The sequence below is a fragment of the Zosterops lateralis genome, assembly GCF_965231275.1.
Source record: "Zosterops lateralis genome assembly, chromosome: 1".
In the NCBI taxonomy this organism is placed as follows: Eukaryota; Metazoa; Chordata; class Aves; order Passeriformes; family Zosteropidae; genus Zosterops; species Zosterops lateralis.
In genome coordinates, this window is record NC_139762.1 from 15,618,827 (window position 1) to 15,641,003 (window position 22,177).

Genomic DNA, 22,177 nt, shown 5'->3' on the forward strand with positions numbered 1-22,177 from the left:
GACAGTGTCTGAATGTTCTGCCACTATCCTGCCTCCTTGCAAAGAACTTCAGTCCTTCTGGTCTATTTTTTTTTTACACTGTGCTCAGTCAGTGGCCTGTTGTATGAGAGGGGTGCTTGTCCACTGCCTCTGTCATGGATATGGATATCCTTATGTTCCAAGGAAATGCCTTGTCTCCTACAGGAAGAACGTGGGACAAGCGAGTAATGAATTAATTGTGTCATCTTTGCTTCAAGCATAAAGCCTGTTAAAGTCATGTTAATGCTTGATCCAAAAAGGGTGTGGTTGGAGGTTGTTAGCCCTGGACCATCATTAATACTTGCCTTTCTCAGTGATTAAAGACCCAGATTAAGACCTAAACCAGAGGTTTTCTGTATCTGTTTAGAAATGGCTTGCTTGCAGTTTCTTTTATTTCCCTACAGCCCTTTTTTTGTTGTATTGGAATATGAGATGCATCGTTTCCTCTTGTCTCTTCCATTTTAAAAAGGAGTTGTTATTCTTGTTCATAGTGTGAGTATGCAGCTGAAGAAAGCAAAATTACACTGCAGAGGACTTTTCCTTGAAGGAACTTTGAGGTGAAGGACAGTGCCACTGAGTTCCAGATTACTAGTCTTACCTAGTGATTAGTTGCTGTTATCTTTGGAAAATTGAGATTAGGGATGTTGCTGCCATCTGGGTAGCTCTTCATTGCATTGCTGAGAAGAGGGAAAAAAAAAATAGAAGTCAAGTTTCTAAACCTAGGAAAAGTGGACTGCCACATAGCCAAAACACTGCAGACATTTAAAAAATGAGCTAATGAATAATGGTGGCAGAAATGTCTGATGTACCTGAAAATATAATGACTCTGGATAAACTGGACCATCCTAAATTTGAGACTTTCCTGAAGGCTTAACCTGTGAGTTGCCACCAGGTGGAGATAAACAAATGGCAGACTGAAAAACTGCAGAAGTGAATTTCAGACATACAGGTTCTCCATAGGGATGGTTTAATACAGGTGTGTTAGTCCATACAGAAATCCCACAAAATACTAGCAATAGGAGATGAAGGATTGCTGCTGCAGGAACAGGGTGAGTGTGGGAGTAGGTGGATAAGCTCAGCCAAAACTACTCCTGTCCCTTACTTGAGAGACGAGTCCAAACTGATGAAAGTGGTGCAGGTTAAAAATTGTTTCATTTGGATACTGCTGGTTGCATTTTCACTGAGTATTTTATATATTAACATTTTCTACTTGTTTGCGTGCATGCTTACTGTGAGGGCAGTCAGAACTTCACCGGTGTTTTCCATGAGTGGGTCCTGGGGTGTGCCAGGCTTATTGGCATTTAACTAGGACTAATACAGCTTGTTTTCATAGAGAAGGTTGTCAAGGCAAGAGCACCTTTTTTTTTTTTTTTTTCCAAAGGTTCCAAATAAGTAAGTAAAAAATCCAAGGGGGGAAGAAAGAGTTAGAATCTATTTATTAGGGAACTAATGTAGAGTAACTGATTTCTTCACCAGTAATGGGAGAGAGCCTGGACTGAGGAGGGAGCAGCGACTGCACTGCTTGATCCATGTGAGAAGGACGAGGCAAGGAGCAGAAGCCAGCCCGCCGTTGTTCTGGGAGATTGCTCTGCACTGTCACAGATAAAGCAAGTTATTTTAGAGTAAGTACTAAGCTTCAGTAATCTACAGGAATGAGGCTCTAGGATAAGAATGTCCTAAGCAATTAGTGATTGAGGCCTGTTAGTCCTGATCCAGGTCACGCAGTTCAGTTCTGCAAAAAAATTAATTGCCAAATCACTCTGCTGCCAGAAGTGCAGCAGTGATGCAGGAGAGCAGCTCTGCCTTACCCTGTTAGAGCTGTCCTAAGGGTCAGTGGGAAAGGGAAGGGAAGGTGTGCTCGTGGCAGAATCCTGCCTGTCCCCTGCTGAACTAGGGCTGTGAGCTCTGCCTGTGGTGTTTCCCAGCACACAGCAGCTGGGCAGGCCCAGCCTGAGCCTGGCCGTTAGGTGGTGGTCTAGAACAAAGAGAAGAAAATGCTCGTTGAGATGTTTAGAGCAGCTCCAGGAATTTGGATGCAACTCTTCTGTGTAATAGCTATTTTTTTCAGTAGGGATTAGGGAAAGCAAATATTTTAGCATTACTCTTGTTTTCTTCCCCATCTTGAATTATTGGTGAGATGTGCCACATCCTCATATGTGTAATCTCCTGACACGTGTAACATCAAAACCATCCACATCCTAAGTTCTGTTAAAACTTTATAGTCTTCTCTTCTTGTCGTTGTTTATCTGCTGGAAGAATTATACCCTGAAGACACTGAAAGAGGGTGTAATTCTTTTCCAGGGTAGAGATCTGACAGATCTGGGATTATTATGGTAGTCAGGGATACTAGCAGCATTTTCCATTCCAGTTTATAAATTGTGTGCTAATCCAAATCCAGGTATTGTTTAGAACTGGTATTTAGGAAGTGGTAGTAATGGGCAAGTTGTGAAGAAGGTAAAGATCATAGAAGTGATGCTTTGATGAAACTACCAAAGCCCTATGTTGCTGATTTATAACTAGCTTGGGGTTTTTTTCCTGCCTGTTAACATAAAGATTTTCAAATACTTGGATAGAGAAGTCATCCCTTCTAATCATATACCACTGATTTGTGACTGTGTCAGTAGTAACAGGCAAGCAGTCTCCAATCTTGCTGGAGCCTGATTATAGTCATTTTTTTTAAAGACATGTCCTTAAATCTAGACTAAGTACTGATGAGAATAGTGTTTTCCTTACCTTTTTGGAACTGTGCAGAGGTTTTTGTGGGCTGTAGTTGCTCAGGAGCCTTTGCTGTCAGTAGCAGAAAAGCACTGTCAGTGTTGCAGAACTTGCAGCTGTTACTGATTGTCCACTAAAGGACTGCGATGATTTAACACAGGTAGACACATGTTCTTTTTCTCTAGATTGCACTGTGATTCCCATTTTCCTAATGTCTATTCAAGCAATTCAGTCCTGTGTATGCAGACCTGCCAGACCTATCAGTGCTACCAGGCCTCCACTGATGACATTGCTGGACAGTAAACACAAATAATTTTAGTACCATTTAGCCAGAGATGATGCTCAGTGTGTCAAGTGTTCTTTTTAAATCCCTCTCTCACTTTGTTAGACCCTGCTGTAAAAGCAGCTCAGAATTTTTTATGGCAGAGTTGTCAGTGCTGTGACCAGCATTTTTTGGGTTCAGTAGAAGACAGGTTTGATGAGACATGAGATGTTCACAACAATACTCTTTCATCAATTCTGTTATCTCTGGTCTTCATGTCTCTTGCTTCTGGGAGATGGTACTTTAGGGATGTCCCAATAATTCTTAAAATACTTGGGTTTTAAGAAGCTATAATTTTCTATATAATGTGGGTTTTGTAAAAATGCTTGCAAAAAAAAAAAAAAAAAAAGGCAAGCCTATAATGTGCAATATTTTATCAAAAATGCAGTGAAGTATTAAAAGCCCATAACTCCTTTTTTCAAGTGCTGGACCCAAAACTAAAAAAGCACATTTTACATATAGCAGCTCCCAGTAAGGAAAGCAGTAGATTAAAAGCCTGTGGCTAAAACAGAACAAAACCACAGATTTTACAGATTCTTTACAGGTCAGGTGCCAGTGTAGAGAAAATCACTAATATATCGAGATTTTGGCATCCCTTCTGACAGTAACCTGTAACTAACTTGATGCTCAGCTGCTGTTCCTGAGGCTGTGAGCACTTTCTGCTTGTGAGTACCTGCTCAGTGAACCCTCGCCACCCTTGAGGCACTTCCTCAATGGCCACCTTCAGCCCCAGACACATGGAGAGGCAGCAGTAACAATAGGTACAAATAATACAAAAGAAATTTCCACTTAATCCCATCTTAGATAACGTTCCCATTTTCTTACTGCTTCCCAGAGAGTTACAGACTAACCCTGCTGTGCCCAGTTTCCCTGCCAGGCCAGCAGACAGAGGCTGCCCTCAGGTTCCTGAGAAGCCCACAGCACACTTCGTGCTGAGTGTTGCAGTTTAACCCCCTCAGGCACCTCAGCCCACACAGCCACTCACTTGCTCACCCCCCACAGTGGGATGAGAGGGAGAACTGGAAAAGTAAAACTGAGAAAACTCTTGGATCAAGGTAAAGACAATTTAAGAGGTAAAACAAAAGCTGTACACACATGCAAAGGAAAGTAAACCCAGGAATTCATTCACCACTTCCCCATGGGCTGGCCAGCCATCTCCAGGACAGCAGGGCTCCATCACACCTAATGGTGACTTGAGAAAACAAACACCATCACTCAGAATGTTTCCCCTTCTTCCCCCAGCTTTATACACTGAACATGGCATTTCATGGCTTGGAATATCCTTTGGGTCAGGAGGGGTCAGCTGTCCCAGCTGTGTCCCCTCCCAGCTCCTGGTGCACCCCCAGCCTCCTCGCTGGTGAGACACTGAGAGAATCAGAAAAGGCCTTGACACTGCAAGCCCTGCTCAGCAATAACAGAAACATCCCTTGTTATCAACACTGTTCTCAGCACAAAGCTGAAACACAGCCCTGGACTGGTTACAGTGAAGAAAATTCTCTCTACCCCAGCCAAAACCAGCACACTGAGACTCTGAAAGTTTCCTAGTGGGTCTTTGAGTGATCCATTTATTCCCCTCAGGAATAACATGAATAGTGTATGTCAGATTACTCATGGTCATCTTTGAACAAGCTTTAAGATAAAGCAGTAGTTGCTTAGAATTTTAGGCTTGAAAAATGGAACAAATGCTGACCAGGGAAAGTAGCGTGCATCATCAGAAGTCTATTTACAGCTCCTCTGGGGCTGTGTCTGTCTTGGCTGAGTTGGCATCATGAGCCAGTCTCACAGAAATCATCCTGTTACACATTTAACCTGAAATCTTCCTGAATTCGCACCTTTCCTGGCTCTCCTTCCTGACTGCTGATATCCCTCAGAGCAGCCATCATGGACAGGCCAGGCCTTCTCTCTTCTCACCATCCTGCCCTTGCACTGAGATATCACTAGATAAAGCAGGTGACTTCATGTTTTCCCTCCTGCCTGTTGCTTTTCTTTGTCTTTTGTTATTTCTTAATGCAATCTTGCTCTGGATTTCAGCTTAATTGGATAGAGCTTGTATAGCTCTATATAGCTCTATAGCTTGGCTGGCTACGCTGAGCAAGGCAAGAAGGCAGAAGGACTAATAAGACAGCTGAAATTACTCCTCTATAAGAGTGTCAGAAAATAGAGTTGTGAGCTCACAGTCCACAACAAACCAGTTTTTAGAAAGGTTTCAGTCCAGGCACGTCAGGTGGCAGGCCCAGATCAGGGGCAGCCACAGCAGGTCTGGCAGTGCCCATTGGGCCAACCCAGCCTGCAGTGATGGGACACAGTTTGGGATGGAGATCTGCACTCATTTCCTGTGAGTTTATTCATGAGTAAAAGCTTTAATGTGCTTCTTTCCCAGGTAGCCTGCAGGCCCTGGGGCAGTATTTGACACTGGCTCAGCTGCTGCCTGAGCAAACAGTATTCAGTGCTCTGCACAGTGCAGCAGGTCCTGGTGCCCAGTGGCAGGACCAGAGGCACAAACTGAAACACGGGAGGCTCCCTCTGAACAATAGGGAACACTTTTTCACTGAGGGTGACTAAGCGCTGGCACAGGGTCTATTTAATTTCTTATTTTTGTAAAATCAGCAGCTGTGCTGGTTCCCAGCATGCCAGCAGCATAACATAGCAGGATTTCATTCTGGATAGGTTCCAGTCCAGCTGCTGATTACCTTGCAAAAATCACTAATTGTCACATGCTACTTGTTAAGGCTTGAACATCTAACTAACTGTTGGTGAATCCAGGGCACTTTGTGGACAAGTTGATATTATCTAATTAGGATTGTCATGCACACCTGGTGCTGATCTGTAGCATTCAAAACTATGGTTTCATTTTCTGTAAGCAATTCTTATATAGGTAGTGTAGCATAGAATTATTTTGTGCCACCAAAAAAGAATGTGTGAGCTGTACTAGAAAAGTAGAAGGAAATTATACCAAGGTGTTGTCTACATTGACATCATGCATGAATTTTGCTTGCTATATTTGACCAATTTCTTTGAAAATCAGCATATACATCTGAAAAATAATCTTATGTCTTACAGTAAGTAAAAATTAAGGTTAAAAATTAATTACTGTGAAAGCGGCACTCAAAGCTAGCTTATTTAGCATATATTTATCCAGAAATCAGAGCTCTTAAAATGTTTTTATGGATTCTTTTTGTGTTTTTAAATTAATCTTGGCTACAAACTCTCTCATAACAAACCTGGTTAAAAGTTAAATATGGTTTGAAGCCAGCACAGAGTTTAAATGTACAGTTGCTGATATCAGTCCTAATTTTGTCTCGTTTCAGAAAGGTCTTTACAGCTTAAGGATTCCCTGTTCAAATACCCATTTTGCTAAACTGGGGGAGGAAGGTGATCCTGGTCCAAGGTCAGTGGGAGCGGAGTCGTGCTGAGGCAAAGGGACAGGAGCAGCTATTTGTCAGAGGAACAAGCCCCATCCCTGGGGAAGGGATTTTTCTGCACTTGAATTCACTAAAACTGAAGTCATAAAGGAGCTCTCAGAAACAAGGGCTGATCTATGGAAGGATCAGAGAATCCTGGCCTTATTAGGAGCTCTTGTTGGTCATGGAGACAAACTGTGTTAGACTGCAGCTCCCTCTTAACTCTACAACTCACCTTTCAAATCAAATCACTTCATGTTGGAGTATCTCAGCATACAGAGGCCAAGGAGCCATGGTTCCCTTTGGAGAGTGTGCTTACAGCCCAGCTTCCAGAGGTTCTGAAGACATCTCCCTTGCAGCCCATGTCCTCCCCTCTGAGCCATGGAGGTTGCCACATCCAGTTATGTCGTTTATAAAGAAATAAAGCAGGCAACTCTCACCCTTTCTCCGCTTTTTAATATTGTGATTGGTCTATGGAGAACATACAGCTTGCATAAATAAAAAACTGGACTGAAGTAAATGAAAGGCATAAATGGTAGGGGGGAGGGTCTTCTGAGCTTCAGCTGAAGGTGTCACAAGATTTCCCTTTGTAGTGCTGGATTAGTTCCTCCCCTTTGCTACATCTTCCAGTGAAATGAATGCAGGAGTATTGCTCACATGAGAAGAATAACTGGTGTTAAAACCTGGAAACTAGTGTCAAAACTTAGGAAGTGCTCTGGGTTTCAAGCACTAAAGATCTTACAGATTTCACTAGGTGGGTACACTGTAATGAAGTCAGTTTTGATTTGGAAGTGTGAATTATACTGTAAAAGTAAGAGTAGCAGTGAGATAGAAAATACTTTAATTGAAGCCACCCTTTCAGGAACACCAAACCCTTGGCTGGGCTTGGCAGCTGTCATCCCTGTGTCTCAGTGCACGATCCCTACATTAGTAATGGAGAGTAATTTTGAACTTGAAGATGAAAGCAATCCTTATTTACAGTTACACCCAGTGACCATTGTGCACAGGAAGTGTGTGATTATAAAAATACAGTTAGGACAAGTCTTACAAGTCTTCCCTACCTGACTGTAGCAAGACAAATACTGCCTTTGTTGGATTAGGTAAACTGCAGAAATGCCCCTGCAGTGATGCAGAGCAGACCATGGCTTTGGAAAGTTTGTGCAGAGCTGTTACTTCTAGGGGCAGAGTCAGGGTTTTGGGGGTTCTGAAGAGCCTCTTTAGATTCTTGAAAAGCATGGAATCTCAGAGAAGAATTTTCCTCTCAGGGCACTGAGCAACATCTGTTTTTACACCTAATAGTTTTGATAGACAATATCTTACAGGATAAAAAAAAATGTGTTCTGTTAGCAACCATTATTGTTTGAGTCGCAGGGCTTGGTTTGCTCAAGTAAACATATCTTATCCCCTGTCACACTCCTGGATATTCCCACACCAGGCTGACAGATGTGACACACAGTCTATGGGAGTGCAGTGCTGGAGGCCAGGGTGGCTGCCCTGGCACTTCTCTCTTGACCCTGTATTTACATGGTGCCTGTCTGAACATCCACTGCCCATCCTGTTCCCTTTGCCCCGTCCCCTGTGGGTGCTGCTGGTGGCAATGGTGGCTCAGGCACTGCTCCACCTGCATGGCCATGGAAGGACAGGGGCTGAGGACTTGAGCCTACAAGCACAAGGTAAGGATGGAGAGGACATGGCCTGAGCATCTGTAATGCCTTTATCACAGATGGATGTCCAGCTGCAGCCTGAGTTTATGGGCAGGTGATCCATGCCATGAGCAGCAGCTCCTGGTAAACAGTGTTACTTTTCTGCACTGAGCACAGGGGTCTGGCTTTGCTCTGACAACATCTCACACCAAATTTTGAAGCCTTGAGGCTACATTGCAGCAGAAGCTGGGAATTCAGAGCACAAAGTACTCACTTCTTCTGTATGAAAACATTCCTACAGCCAACAAAAGGACAGTTCTGCTTAAGACAAAAGTAGATCCATCGTGGGAGGCAGGACAGTATTTAATCATCTTAACTAGTGCAGAAGATATAATTTCAGAGTTTTTCAATCCATCTCACAGGCATTGAAGGAAAGGGCTGCACTGAACTCCCCCATTTCTGTCCAGCACTTTTGTAGTGCATTTAGATTTTTCTAGTCCCTCCTGCAAAGGCAGCATACAGTTCTGCAATTCTTTTAAGTAGCATCAAGGACATTGTGTTCCAGTTCCGCATCCCTGATGTATCAATTAGCTTGAGTGACTTGGACCTCTTACCTTGAAGCTGTGCACATTATATTGACATTAAAAAAGAAAATGCTGCCAACATTTGTTGAAGTGCCAAAGCGAAAGTGCTCTGTTCAGGCTCACACCAACCACCTCATTGTTCCCATCCTATCTCACAGGATAATCAGAAAGTGCCTGGGCGATTCTCCACCCTTTCCTCATTTTCTCTGCAGGGAAGCATGAGATCAGCAGCTTTCTCCTTTTATTCATTTTTGTCCTTTGCATGACTATTTGTTTTGATTTGTTAGAATTTATTTTCTTAAGTAGAAAAAAAATCATGAGATATAATGCAGAGATTCCTGTAGCCCAGGGAAACTGTCTCTAGAGACCCCCTGTAGCCGAGTCAACTCCCCAGAATTGTTCAGAGCACTTGAATCTTGGGTTCCTGCTCCAAATTTTGTTATAGAAATTTCCTCCTGGCTGTAGAGGCAGCACAAGGGGATTAACCTGTCTGGGCTAAAGAAACCCTGGTGAACATCACTGTTGTGATTAGCAGGTTTGTAATTGCTAATTTGGTATTCCAGTATTTAGTGATGTCTCTGGAAATAGGAGGTGTTAGTGATATAGAAATATTTACAAAGCTCCCAGCTAGCCAGTAAACAAAGACACAAGTCTATTAGTGCTGGGAAAGAAATTCGTTGTTCCTAAGATGTAAATATAAGAATCAAAAATAGCAACCAAAAGCAAGAAATCACCAAGATTTCAGAGATATTTTAGCAAAATAGGAAGCACACTTTGCAGAATTATGTCATTAATTACTGCAGCTAGTGAGATTGTTACCTCTTTTAGAGAGTTTGGTCACCATGCCAAGCCAATTTATTTGAATCTGTGAAGTTTCTGGCAATGTCAGATGACAAACCATATTTAAATTCCTCATGTAAAATCAGGAATTACATCTGTGCATTACAAACCCGTGAGCACTAGCCTTAAAAAAGCCAACCCTCGTTGGTGCAGAATTCTTTTTGGTAAAACTTCCTGTGCTTTATTCATATAAACTCTTGAGTCTCTGTTATCAATCCCTTCCTTCTCCAGCTGTATAGCAAGTGCCTTCTGGCTACAAGCTATTTTACACTGTTCAAGGCAAGACAGGCCAACAAGAAAAGTGCCTGAAGTGAGGCCTGGGTAGCCACTCTTCTGGCAGCACAATGTGTACTTTTAACTACTGGCAGAATAACAAAATGAAAGAACTTGAGGTCAAATCAATCCCCAGGCATAAATACCAGGCATTGACCTTAACAACACTTCTTTGGTACATCTAATAGCAAAATTACATAGAAGGTGATATTTCCATTATGATTCATTTTCTCAGCCGCAGAGGTACCTGTCATTGCTACCCTATTCTGTTGTCTAGTTACATGGATTCCCATTGTTTTTTATCTAACTTCCAACCATTTTCTGGTGTTATTTTTCTTATTCTGTCAAAACTGTGAAGGAATATAGCCAGCATATGCAGAGTAATGTGAAGAGAAACTGACAAATTTCCAACTGTTGATCTTTTCATCTCTGCCAGATTCTGCTGTAGAGTTGCTTTTCATTCTCCCCATCTAATTCTGCTTCCTTCCCTCTGTGAGACAGCCACTCTCCTCAAGAGGATTCCAACAGAAAGGGAAGCAAGGCAAACTTTCTATGCTCTGGTTGCACTCAGGGTTCCTCTGATGGGCAGGGAAATTGTGTTCTCCACAGCAGTGCCCAGGACTCTGTGGGTTTAGTGGATTTATTTGCATGCCATGAGAAATTACTGTAATCTTCAGGTACACAAAGCAGAGGTAATTCACCTTTTAATCTATATTTAGCAAAAGCCTTTCAACACACCTCTGTAGTGCAGCTGACTGTCATTAGCATTTGAGTACCAAATGCTATCATGGATGAAGAATTGAAGTTCTGGAACTCTGGGAACACTGGAGTTTGGAGCCTAAGCATTCTGCATGGAACTGATTTCTGTCTGTATGTTTCTGCCCTGAGCTAGGAGTGGTTCACAGTGCTGCAGATCAGCCCATTCTAAGCATAGACACAGCTGTAAATTAAAACAATTTATTAAAAAAAAAAAAGAGAGAGAGAGAGAAGGAACAAACAAAAAAGCAAGGTGGGAGCAGGAATCTGAAAGTAAAACAAGCTTCAAGCCCAAGAGGCTGAGGAGAGTCCCACAGGCATTCATCACACCAGCCCAGCCTCAGCAGCAGGGAAAGGAGCAAACATAGGGGTTAGCACGCATATCCCTCTCTTGCTGAAGACAGGGGATGAGCATGGATTGGTGGCAGCCCTATGGGAATATCAGCTCACACAGATGTGCAGGGTGATGCTGAAGATGTTCTCCTGTTCTGGAACAGCCCACAATTAACATGGCACAAAGGATGGTGCTTCCTGCTACAGCTGTCCTGACTTCTGCTGCACCTCCGTGGCTAAAGATGCAAAGCCCTTTGCCTCTTACGGTGCAAGCAGGATTGGGTTTCTACACCTGAAAAACAGGTAATGTGAGAGGGCTCACCTATGACTCTCTAGCAAAGGAACTGCATTGTACAATAAATAGAAGTAGTTAAAAAAATGGGTATGACTTAAACACTTCAGAGTTACACACATCTAAATTATATGAATTAATAACAGCAACATAAAAATGTTTAAAATTGGGCTGTACCTTGTTCCTGTATTCACAGGTTAAGAACTTCTTGAAATTCTTAGTAATATCTGCAGTGCACTTTGAGAGAAAAACACTTTTCTGACCTACCTTTCCCCTTCAGCTGTCATAGTCTTCAAGCCCCCTGGAATTGTAAATGTTCTTAGTCCTGAAAATTGCTCCATCACTGCTTTTAATTTACCTCATCTCTTAGTGTGTTGTGCTTGAATCACAATTGAATAATTAGTCTCAGTACACAGCATGAAAAACAGAATCTTAGGGAAAGTAAATTAATGCATCCACTACTGCACGTACAGTCCACTAATGAAATTATGGACTAGAAGCTCATGTCCTTGTAGCTACCCTTAATCAGCAACATAAATGTTCATACAGAACAAGGCATAATTCATCTTTTTATTCAGCTGAGTCTGTATCTTTGAACAAATCACTCCCAAAACTAATTCTTTTGACTGCTAAAGTGAAAGATAACTGAAAAAGCATTCAGAAAACAAGATATATTTTAACTATCAAATTGGGAAGGCAATATTTAGTATTTCAAGCTCAGTGGGACATATATTGCTCTCACAGAAATCCCTAGTTATTGCATTAATTTGGTGAAGTTAAATCTACTCAGGAACTAGATATTTCCATACAAGTTATAAAAATAAAAAAAATTAAATTTGTTTAAATGTAATATTAATATTAAATATATTTTAAAGTTATTAAATAAAAAAGGGAAAGTGTACAACACCAAAGATATAACCATTTCTGAGCTATTTTAACAAGTATGCTTTTCTTGGATGAAGGTCATATCTGTTATGGATACTGACCTGGCTGCAGGGTTTGTTTCCATTTAAGGGGAAGCTGAGAAGGTCTCTTCAGTGGGTGAGCATAGACCCCACTGAAAAACTCAGGGTCCCTTTTATTCTCCCTTAAACCCCTTACAACACAAACACACTGTGTTAGGAAATGCCACATTCCCTAGGTCCCAGTGGATAAGTTCCAGCAGGGAGTAGTCCCAGTGCCACCAGAGAGAGAAGGAAGGATTCACTCAGGGGCACAGGCAGTTCAGGTTCAGGCTGCAGTGGGTGCAGAGAAATCTGAACTTCTTAGAGACAAAAGAGAATTTCTCCACCACTGAATCAAAACCACTCTGGCCACTGTCCCCAAAGCCTGTACTGCCCTGTACTCCTCCAGTGCAATGTAGCTTTTACTGGAACCTCAAATGTGAGTGCTAGCACAATCTATCTGAGCAGCAGGCCTTTGAAACTGTGGTTGTAAATAATTTTGGTGAGATTTTAAAGTGAATTTCATTGAATGTGTGATCTAAAATCTTAACAGCCTGGCCCTGACTGATTTAATGGAAGCAAACAACTATTCTTAGGTAAAATTAATGCTGGACAAGACATGAACACAAGGTCCAGGAAGCGGAACAAAATTTCCTGCCCAAGGAAGTGTTTAGTCTCCACAAAAGCCCGAGATGATGACATACACACAAATGGACCAGGATCATGGCTTTTTGGCAATAGAAACTGGTTCACTAGGTTACCACTTTCTACAGATACCAGCAACCAGCCAAATCCCAGCTTTGCAGCATTAACCATCATGGTCCAATTTCTTGATAGTGTGTTAGAAATCATGCTTTCCAATTTGGCCTTCTGGTTTAATAAGTTTCTGGGATAAAACAGCTTTTATCATCAAAGAATTCAAGTAAAAAAAAAAAGAATTTGTTTAATGTGTTTGATTACGTAATGGAGGCTGTGGATAAAATGGGATCAAATCACCTGAACAAATGCACTTCTATGTTCGATAGTATTCTCTAAGAACAAAGATGGCATCATCTTAAGAGTAATATTAGTTTTGAGATATGTATTTCATAAGGCTTGAAAGTTTTCATTCCCTTTTTAATTGCACAGCTCAGTGTGATAAAACTTTCTCTCAAAGTATGCTTGTGCATACAAAGGAAACCAGCTACATAAAAAATCTGGACAGAGATAGTATAGCATAGATAAATCTGAAGTTTGGCATCTGCTGGGAGTTCAGAGCTTGCTTAATTCTTTAGATTAAGTCGTTTGTGGTTCATTGATGTCATCGGGAGAACAGGCATAACTTTCAGTTTCAAAAAAATGCCTGATTTAAAGCTCAAAGCATATGGCAATAGCTATTGCTTCAGCCCAGGAGACTGCCACACAGAGTTGGAATCTGTGGTGTGTATTTTGTCAGCAATATGACCAAAATGAAGAATTTTAGAAGAAAAACCTTCTGAGTTTTTGGTTGATTTAACATTTTGCTTGTGCTCCAGAGATAATGAGTATCATTTGTATCTTGGAAAGTAAGGCTCAGGAAGGGTAACAAAGTGTGTCCACCAAGAAATCATCTATTCCATTCTTCATTTCCATAACCATCCTCTTTATTTGTAAGAGCCATCAGCAGCAAATGCTCATGCACGTTTGTGTGGGTGTGCACCAGCCTTGCTGTGGCCTTGCTGTGGCCTTGCTGGCCAGGATAGTCACTGTGCCTGGGGGTCAGGCTGGCCAGGGGGCAGGGTCCTTTCTGCAGAAGGCTTGTGTCATTCTCTGTGGGTTGGGAAGAGGGCTGGGGGCAGAAGATTGCCCAGGAAGAGGAGACGGATGTGGGTAAACACTCAGCAAACCTAGAGAATGAAAATTAGCAGCCTCCTTTGCAGTTTCCTTGGCGCCGGCACTTCCTGCTGGAGCAGAGCCTTTGGCAGGCGCCGGGATAGGCAGTTTGTCAGATGCCTTGTCTTGGTGCTTTGGAGGAATGCCTGGCTCTGGCTGCAGACAGCCATCAGATGCCATCAGCCAAACCCACTCTCAGGCTTTTTTATATCTCATATTTCCAACTGTTTGTCCTTATTTCTCTTGTGGTGTATGGCTCACAGAGCTGCCCTCTCAAGCTGCTCACCAACCACTGACTTTTCTCCCACTGTTCTTTAGATTTGGCCACTGCTCCTGGTTGTCTCTTGGCCTTCTGCTTTACTTCATTGTTTCTCTTGATACAGACAACATTGATATAGTTAAGTTGTCTGGTTTGGAGACTTCAGAAGATTCAAAGGCATTGCAGGAGGGTAACAGGGGCTTGCCCTGAGGGCATTTGTCTGCTTGCAGCACAGGCCAGAGCTCATCAAAGGACATCTTTTAGCTCTTTGGTAGCAAAAAAAATGCACAGTTTGTCTCTAGTCAGGCCCTGAGAGACATAGATCATCATAATCATTAAACCAATCACCACAACTGCAATTAATTTGGACCTCTGTAAGCAGACATGAGATTTGGTGATATAATCTCAGTCCTGAAAAAATAATGTAAATGTGCTTCAGTGCTCTGCATTGAAGGTTCAGCTTATAACAGAGCCAGTACAGACATACCACTCCCTTTGACTGGGAATCTACGTTTTCATTTCCCACCTCAGATTTAGCAGTACTAAAGTACTCCTGCACCTTTGCATCAGGAAGGTGTACGAAATAAAAATTGTTTGATGTGAGTAAAGGCACCAAAAAGATAGGTTGGATGATACACTGAATCCAGCTATGTAATTATCTCCTAGCTCATGGTCTCAAAAAAAACCGTCCCTCAAAGGAAGTCAAGTGATGACATTATTTCTCAGGGATTTACTACTCTCTTTCATTCCCTGTAAACCAGGGTGACAAGATAATTATATGAAACACTCTATAGAGAAGTAGTAGATTCAGCAAAGATCCACAGAAAGAGGCAAGCAACACAGCAAAGCAACAAGGAAGATAACATACACAAAACCTCTACTGGATATTGACATACTAGAAAGCCAAATAATCTAACTGGAATTAGGAACAATTTTGCATAAAATGCAATGCTGAAATTATAGCAAGAATAGGAGAAATCTTGCTGACAATTGGGCATCTGACACTGTTACCTGTGATGATTCCAGGGCAGACCTGAAAGAACTCAGCAGCAAGAACAATTTGGTTGAAGGTGTTGAATGTCTTTGTATACTGCCTTTTCTGACAGGATTCTACATTTCACCTGGAAGTTTCAGGGAGACATCTCATAATCTATCTTTCAGCTTACATCCAGCTCTGCTAGATCAACTGAACAAACAATTTTCAATGATGAGATTATTCATATAAAAACACCATTAAAATTGCACTCACTGAAGTATGGAAACCTGTCAAGGCTTTGTGCCTTTTTAGATACTGACTGTCTCAATAGAAAAAAATTACATGATATCTGGCCTCCCTTTCAGTTGCTACAGAGTTTTGTGGATACTGGGAAAATTTACCTTCCCCTTATGCTTGGTCTATTAGACATTATAATGAAAATATTTGATTGAATGAGATGCAGAAGATAATCCAGCTGGTGACTTTCCCTCTTGTCAGGAACATTAAACCCATTCCCTGAAATAAATTGCTGGTTCAGTTTCATTTGTCTGCTGGGGCTAAACAGGCTGTTACTGCAGGGTGGAAAAAGACAGATTCAGCAGCAACCACAGAAACCTGGCCAAAATAATTTGGCAGAGGTTAGGCCTTGGGTTGGCAGAGTGCCTGGGAGTGAATTACATCCATGCCACTGGACTTAGTGGCCTTTCTCATATGGCCATTACTCTGTGCTCCCACAGTGACTTAGCATCTACCTTCATTTAGGTACTTATTTCCTCAAGTATCTTCAAAACACCAATACCATAACTATCAGAAGATTTCTAGTGATTACATGCTTGGCACCCAGAAGTCCCATCTTTCTAACTTAGTTTGGCTTTTATGCCCCTCTTTGATAGTCATTCTGGATAAATTTTGCTGTTCTCTGTCCTTCCCACTACATTTCCAGGTACAGATGTCTATCAACTCTGTGAACGTGGCTTTTTGGCCAACTCTCAAGGCTTGAGAAAGCTTCAGTGAAAGTAGAGCAAAGGGAATTCTAGTCAGAAAAGTACAGAGATTAGGGGAAAGAATACCCAGAACAGAAGTCTGACTTTCTGCCAGGGGATTGACTTTGCACTGGCTGGCAATGGAGCTGCAGTCTGATAGCAGCTGTCACTGTGGGAAGAAGAGGATTGGCCATCATCAAGGATGTGCAGCAGGCCTTCCTGGGTCACCATCCCCTGCATAGGGAATACCACAAGAGATATCAGGACACTTCAAAGAGAGGAGCTGTCTCACCAGTCACAGCCAGCACTAAACTGGGTTGTTTTCAGTACCGGTGAAGCATCACAAGTACCTTTTTTTCAGTTTAATCTTGAAAGCTTCTATTCAGGGTATGGCAAATGGGATCATCGTGACCTCAGCTTGGCTCCATCTGCTGATAGAGACTTTACTTTTGGTCACAATGTCACAATTGCTTTAAATAATTGAGACTGAAAACCTCCAGGATGATTCCTGCATTAGAAATCATAATGTTTCCTATAGCATCCTGCTCTGAGACAATGTGTAGAAGGAAGTAGAAAACCTGAGCTCAGCCTGCAGGCAGGGAAAGGCTGTGCATGGAAACTCAGCTGCTGTCTGTAATGCAGGGCAAGTTCCTGACTGGCCCTGGGTTAGCTGGCCAGGACCCCACTGATTCTCAGCAGGTAGATTTGTCCTGGCACAGCAGCTGCTCTGTGCTGTGGTGTGAGACACAGAGCAATGTCAAGATCCTGAGGGCATGTGCTCAGGGAAGAAAAAAGCAGAGAGGAGGCAGGGCAGTACAGAGCTGCAAAGCTTACAGGAACCACACCAAGGATCTCTAAATTTGCCTCTCGATTTAATTAACTTAGAATCAACACATTACATTTTTGAAGGATAGATCTGACCACATACTTCTACTTCCTTAGGCTGCATTCAAGTTAGCAAAAAAATTATGACTGGCTGAAAACAAATAAAACCCACACACATTGTGCCTTTTGGCTCTGAGCCAGCGGGCTGTACATTCAGCAGTTTTTTTCAAAGACTTGAGACATGCTTCTTAGCAAGAAAATCCCTGAAAGTGAAAATTCCCACACAAATGTCAGACTGCAGGGTTGGATGAAAAAAATCTGATGTTGCAAATCTTGCTGTGGACTGGAGGCAGCTGAGAACACTCAACTGCAGGAACACAGGACTCTGTCAAGTCTGGATTATTTTGCTTATTTGAGCTGTGGACAGGGATCACTACAGCCAATGTCTATCCTGTCTCCATTCACACAAATATAACATTACTACTGTTACAAGTCTGTAATGGTGGCTTTCTGTGTCACGTTATAGGCAGGTTTCTTGAAAGACAGCTGGTTTTGTCTTTTGAATAACAGCTAGCACTCACTGAAAGCACTGTACAAAGTTTTTTGGTGGCTTAGGAGTTGCCTGTCCTGTTCCTAGTGCACGTTGCCCCCTCCACCAATGGCACAGCCACATGGGCAGTATCAGTAAGTTTCAACAGAAAAAGACTAAAGGGGTGCAGACAATAAATTCACATCTTGGAAATTATTTCTGCCTAGGGAAGCTGGAAATAATAATTGCGAAGTGCATTGACAAAGAGAGCTTCACAGATGCTACCCATATTAAACATTTCAGTGGAGGAAACCTCACTCTGTAAAAGCTACTCATGCCCCCAAGCAGTTTTTAAAATGAGGAACCTCCACTGAAATTGCTGAAGAGTAAAAAACAGCCTTGGTTAAGGCAAGGGATATATTTCATTGGCAGTAGATACATTGAAATTACTTGCAAATTTTGATTTATTTCAACAGGATGGGACCTTGGCCACTTTTGATGTAGTGGAGATGAACTCCATGGGATGGCAAGTCATGTAACTGTTCACATGTTTTAGTGCAGGAATTCAAAGCAAGGCATCTCTCCTAACATGCATGTAATGAAGCACAGTCACTGTTCTCAGCCTCTTTACAGCCACAAGTTAGGCAGAAATCAGCTGCTATCTGATCTCACATATTCTCTTTGGTGCCCAAGTTGTATTACATGACCAGAGAATTCATGAACAATTACAAATTAATTAACACAGGTACAATTCAACACTAAGCTAATGAGGTATATGTCAGTCTAAAAATATCTTAATGCTAAATTTCAAAAATCTCAGATGACTCTCCACAGTAACAAATCTGGAAAGTTCAGTTTTTGCTCTCTTCCATGACTGCTCACAGAGCTGGATCCCAGTCCTTGGTCTACTCACACTTCCTAAGCAGATGTCCCCACCTACCCCATGCCTTTCTGAAGCCAGCAGGCCTCTGTACAAGAATCAGCAACTCTCTTCTCATCCTCAACAGCAGAACTGAGCCAAAGCAAGAAAGAGTAAAAGAAAGAAGGAAAGAACACACCTCATTTCTGATAAATCAAATAGGCTAATCAAATATAGTGAGGAAAGGCCCTGCAGAAATGTATTTATAACACACAGGATGTCAAACAAATCAGTGACAGAGGGAGCATGACTCGAGCAAGTTAAGTGTCCAAATAATCCATCAGGCTCTGAGTTGGCAAGAATGCTACAGGACCAGATGTAGGCTGTGAATCAGCAGCTTTGGAATGCCAGCACAGAAAGAATGGCAAGAGAGATCCAAGGGGGGGACAGAGGCATGCAGAAACTGCTCCAAGACCATTTTAGCAAAGCACATGCTTCTAACATATATTTATGTTCCTATGATGGTAAAGTAATGGCTCTAATGCTTACTAGCTTAGCTCCTCGAAGCATTAATTGAGGTCAAAAGGCTTCCTTATATCTTGAACAAATGAAATCTACTGCTGGCCAGGCACTAGGACAAAATTTTAAATCAAAAAACATGCTTTAGAAAGACCTATTTGCTGGAGAGTGGAAGTAAAATGTTGAATTACTGCAGCTTAGTTTCCAAAATATGCATTCTGTAGACTGACTTGTGTCTTGGCTGTCACCAGAGCAGGCTGAAGAACAAGTGGAGGAGAGCTCTCCCATGCTCCTGGCAATGTGGTGCCAAGGGCAGGATTCCTTTCTCTGGGTGGGGATGAGAGACATTTGGCATGAGGGCATTTGTTCCCAGCTAACTTTGGCTGTTTGTTAAACAGCCTCAGGATAGATGTGGGTCCAGCAGGAGGGCTTGGCAGGTATTCCTACCCTCACCCTGCCTATTGCTCTCTCTCCTCGGCCATGGGGCATGCACCATTATTGCACTACCCAGACTTCACTGCTAAAGATATTTTAGACTCTGAAAAGACATTTCACAGGTCAGTGAGAGTCTTTATACCATTTTTTTCTTGGCAGTATCACTCCTTTCTTTATCCCTATGAGAGGTGAGCAATACCAAAACACTTTTTCCCCTCTTTGTTTCATTTGAACTCATTGTCCTTGTGCCCTTCTAGAGAAAAACCAGACTATGTTCACTAGAGAAAGCAAATGAAGTGTCTGTTTCTAGAAAAAGGAAAAGTACATGATACTGCTGGAAAAGTTATCTTTATTTTCTTGAATTAAGCCATTCTTCAGGATATTTTGCAGGGGATAGAATATATCTATTTTACTTCAAATGTCTCTTGATTTTATGATTAGTTTTTCCTTTCTTTCTTTTTTTATCTTGAATGGGAAAAAAGTGATTAATTTCTAAAATTTTAACAATAACTTTTTCTCCAACTTTCAACTCAGGAAAAAACTTTAAAATAATTTCTCTATCAGCTGACTGACTGTGAGTGTACCCTGGTCTGCTCAACATACAAAGAGACCATTGTCAATAGTCAGAAAACACCTCAGCACTCCAAACAGAAATCACATGAGAGGACCTTTCTGATGCCCAGATGGATCAGTTGGCAGGACAAGGACTGATAGCAATGAGAACCCTACTTTGCATGTGTTTATAATTACCACACAGGCCACTTAGGATATTTTTCTTTATTTTTTTCTCATGACTCTGCTGTCAGCAAACATCTTTATGGCTTCCATAATATACCCAAAGATGCATCTTCCTTGAAATCCATTTCAGCATTACAAAGCAGGAATATTCCTGTCACCAAAGAAGCAGGAATCGTGTTCTTCTTTCAATTAGAAATTAGTTCTAGCTTTGACTAGTTCCTCAAATTCCTTTGATCAGAATAGCAATGCTGAGTTCTTTTCAGACAACAGGATAGCAAGACTTACTTTTCTATGCTAGTGAATTTTCTGGATGTAATTTGGATAAAGACAGGACTAGGAAAAAGAAAATTAAGACAAAAATATTAAGAGAATTTCTAGTGTTCTGTTCTGCTTCTCAGGCAAAAAATCCCACGCAAGATGGTAAAACACTGGACTATGGGCTGTGACCAGAAGAACATTGTTTTCAGAGGACAGTTGCAAACCTCCGTTCCTTAGACTGGAGCTGTGCTGTGCTCTGGGGCATTTGGATCAATGACATTCCTTTCAGTCCCACTATGCCCAAACTAAGACCTGGGGAAATTTAGTAACAGTCTCTGTGGGCCCTCTGCCCTCACTGCATTTGTAGCTGCAGCTCCTGAATGGAGAAGCAGCAGAAGCATTTTCCCCCATTTCTAATGTCTCTCAAACCTAACGTGAAAAGACCATAGTTAGAATGAAAAGTTTATGTCACTCTTGTGTTCGGACTTCACTTGCTGCTGCCCAGGTTGCTGCCACGTGTGACAAGAGTGGCAGTTTGTGTTCTGAGGACATCTCTGTGCTGGGAACTGGCCCATTGCTCCTTGCAGAACACTGAGCAAATACCTGGCAGCAACGTGCTGCTGCCAGTAGGAGAATTTACCCAAACTGTCTTTTGGAAGCATAAATTATGCCTCCCATTGCAAAGCACCTGGGCATTTAGAAATTTGGAATTGTTTTTTTTTTGTACAGTTTAAGCATGAATTGGGTTTTTTGTACAGTGTAAGCATGAAAGGAAGTTCCACAAACAAGTGCAATTTTTGGTTTCAGTTATGATAGGGTGAAACTAATCCTGACCTTATAAAAAGAAAAGCTGGGTCCTGTTCAACACCTCTCCTTTGATAAAAAGCTTGAAATAATGTAAATAAAAATAAATCAGAATTTAAAATGACCATGTATATGTCACACAAAGTGAACCTGCTATGTCTGCTGAATACTTACGGGCAATATATGGATGAACTTTTGATTAATGACTTGCTTAAGTAACACAGATGTTTTGCTCTCCAAAGTAATAGGCAGAAAAGACAAAGTAAAACAAAATGTAAAAAACCCCCAACCAGCTCTACGCCTAATGGTTTGTGTTTGCAGGTCAAATAAAGCAGAACTCTTTGCAACCATCTCTGAAAAGCTTAGGGGTTTGGATATTATCTCACCTAGCAGAAAACCACTGAGAAATGTTAAGTTTAAGAAAGATTTCATTAGCAAAAGTGTGACACCTCAATAAATGGATTAAAACAAGCTGATCTGCATCTTGAACTAGAGATCAGCAGTGTGGCTCTGTGTTTGATCCTTTGCCAGTTGTGGCACCGGGAGTTTGTCTTTGCACTTGTAACCCAGGCAGAGAAATGGCATGCAAGGGAGAAAAATGCTGTAAAGGCTCATTAATGCCTCCATAAATAGCAGTTCTTGCCTTGTAAAGGCACTGGGAATGCTTTTTTCATGAAGATTGGGTGACTACCCAAGCAGTCTTAACACTGATGGGCCTTGTATTGCTTTACAAACTTTATACAGACATACAAGGTAAGAAGAAAATGCATCTGCAAAGTATCTCAGTTGAGCTGCAGGTAGACTTATGCTATTAATTAACATTTTAATATTGAAAGGTTTCTTTACCTGCATCCCAAGGTAGCTACTAGCTAAAGTAAAAAGGCAGCTCTTGGGTTTGCTGGTACAAAACAGAGTGGATGCAGGGCACACAGAATGATCCTGAGTTTGGCTGAGTCTACACATTCGTTCTGTTACATTCCAAACCTGAATTACAGTATAAGAGATGACAATCATAATTTG

General features: G+C 41.8%; 1 protein-coding gene across 6 annotated transcripts in view; it reads left to right on the plus strand.

The window, feature by feature from the left end:
- Positions 1-228, plus strand: part of EPC1 (enhancer of polycomb homolog 1) — a 65,414-nt gene extending 65,186 nt beyond the window's left edge. For 2 of the 6 annotated variants that reach the window (XM_083864418.1, XM_083864415.1), the window contains one exon: positions 1-226. This exon is cut by the window's left edge and continues 1,826 nt beyond it. The gene's annotated coding sequence lies outside the window, so the exon portion shown is untranslated. The other 4 variants (XM_083864416.1, XM_083864419.1, XM_083864414.1 and 1 more) reach the window with 3 other exon arrangements.
- The last annotated feature ends 21,949 nt before the right edge of the window (positions 229-22,177 follow it).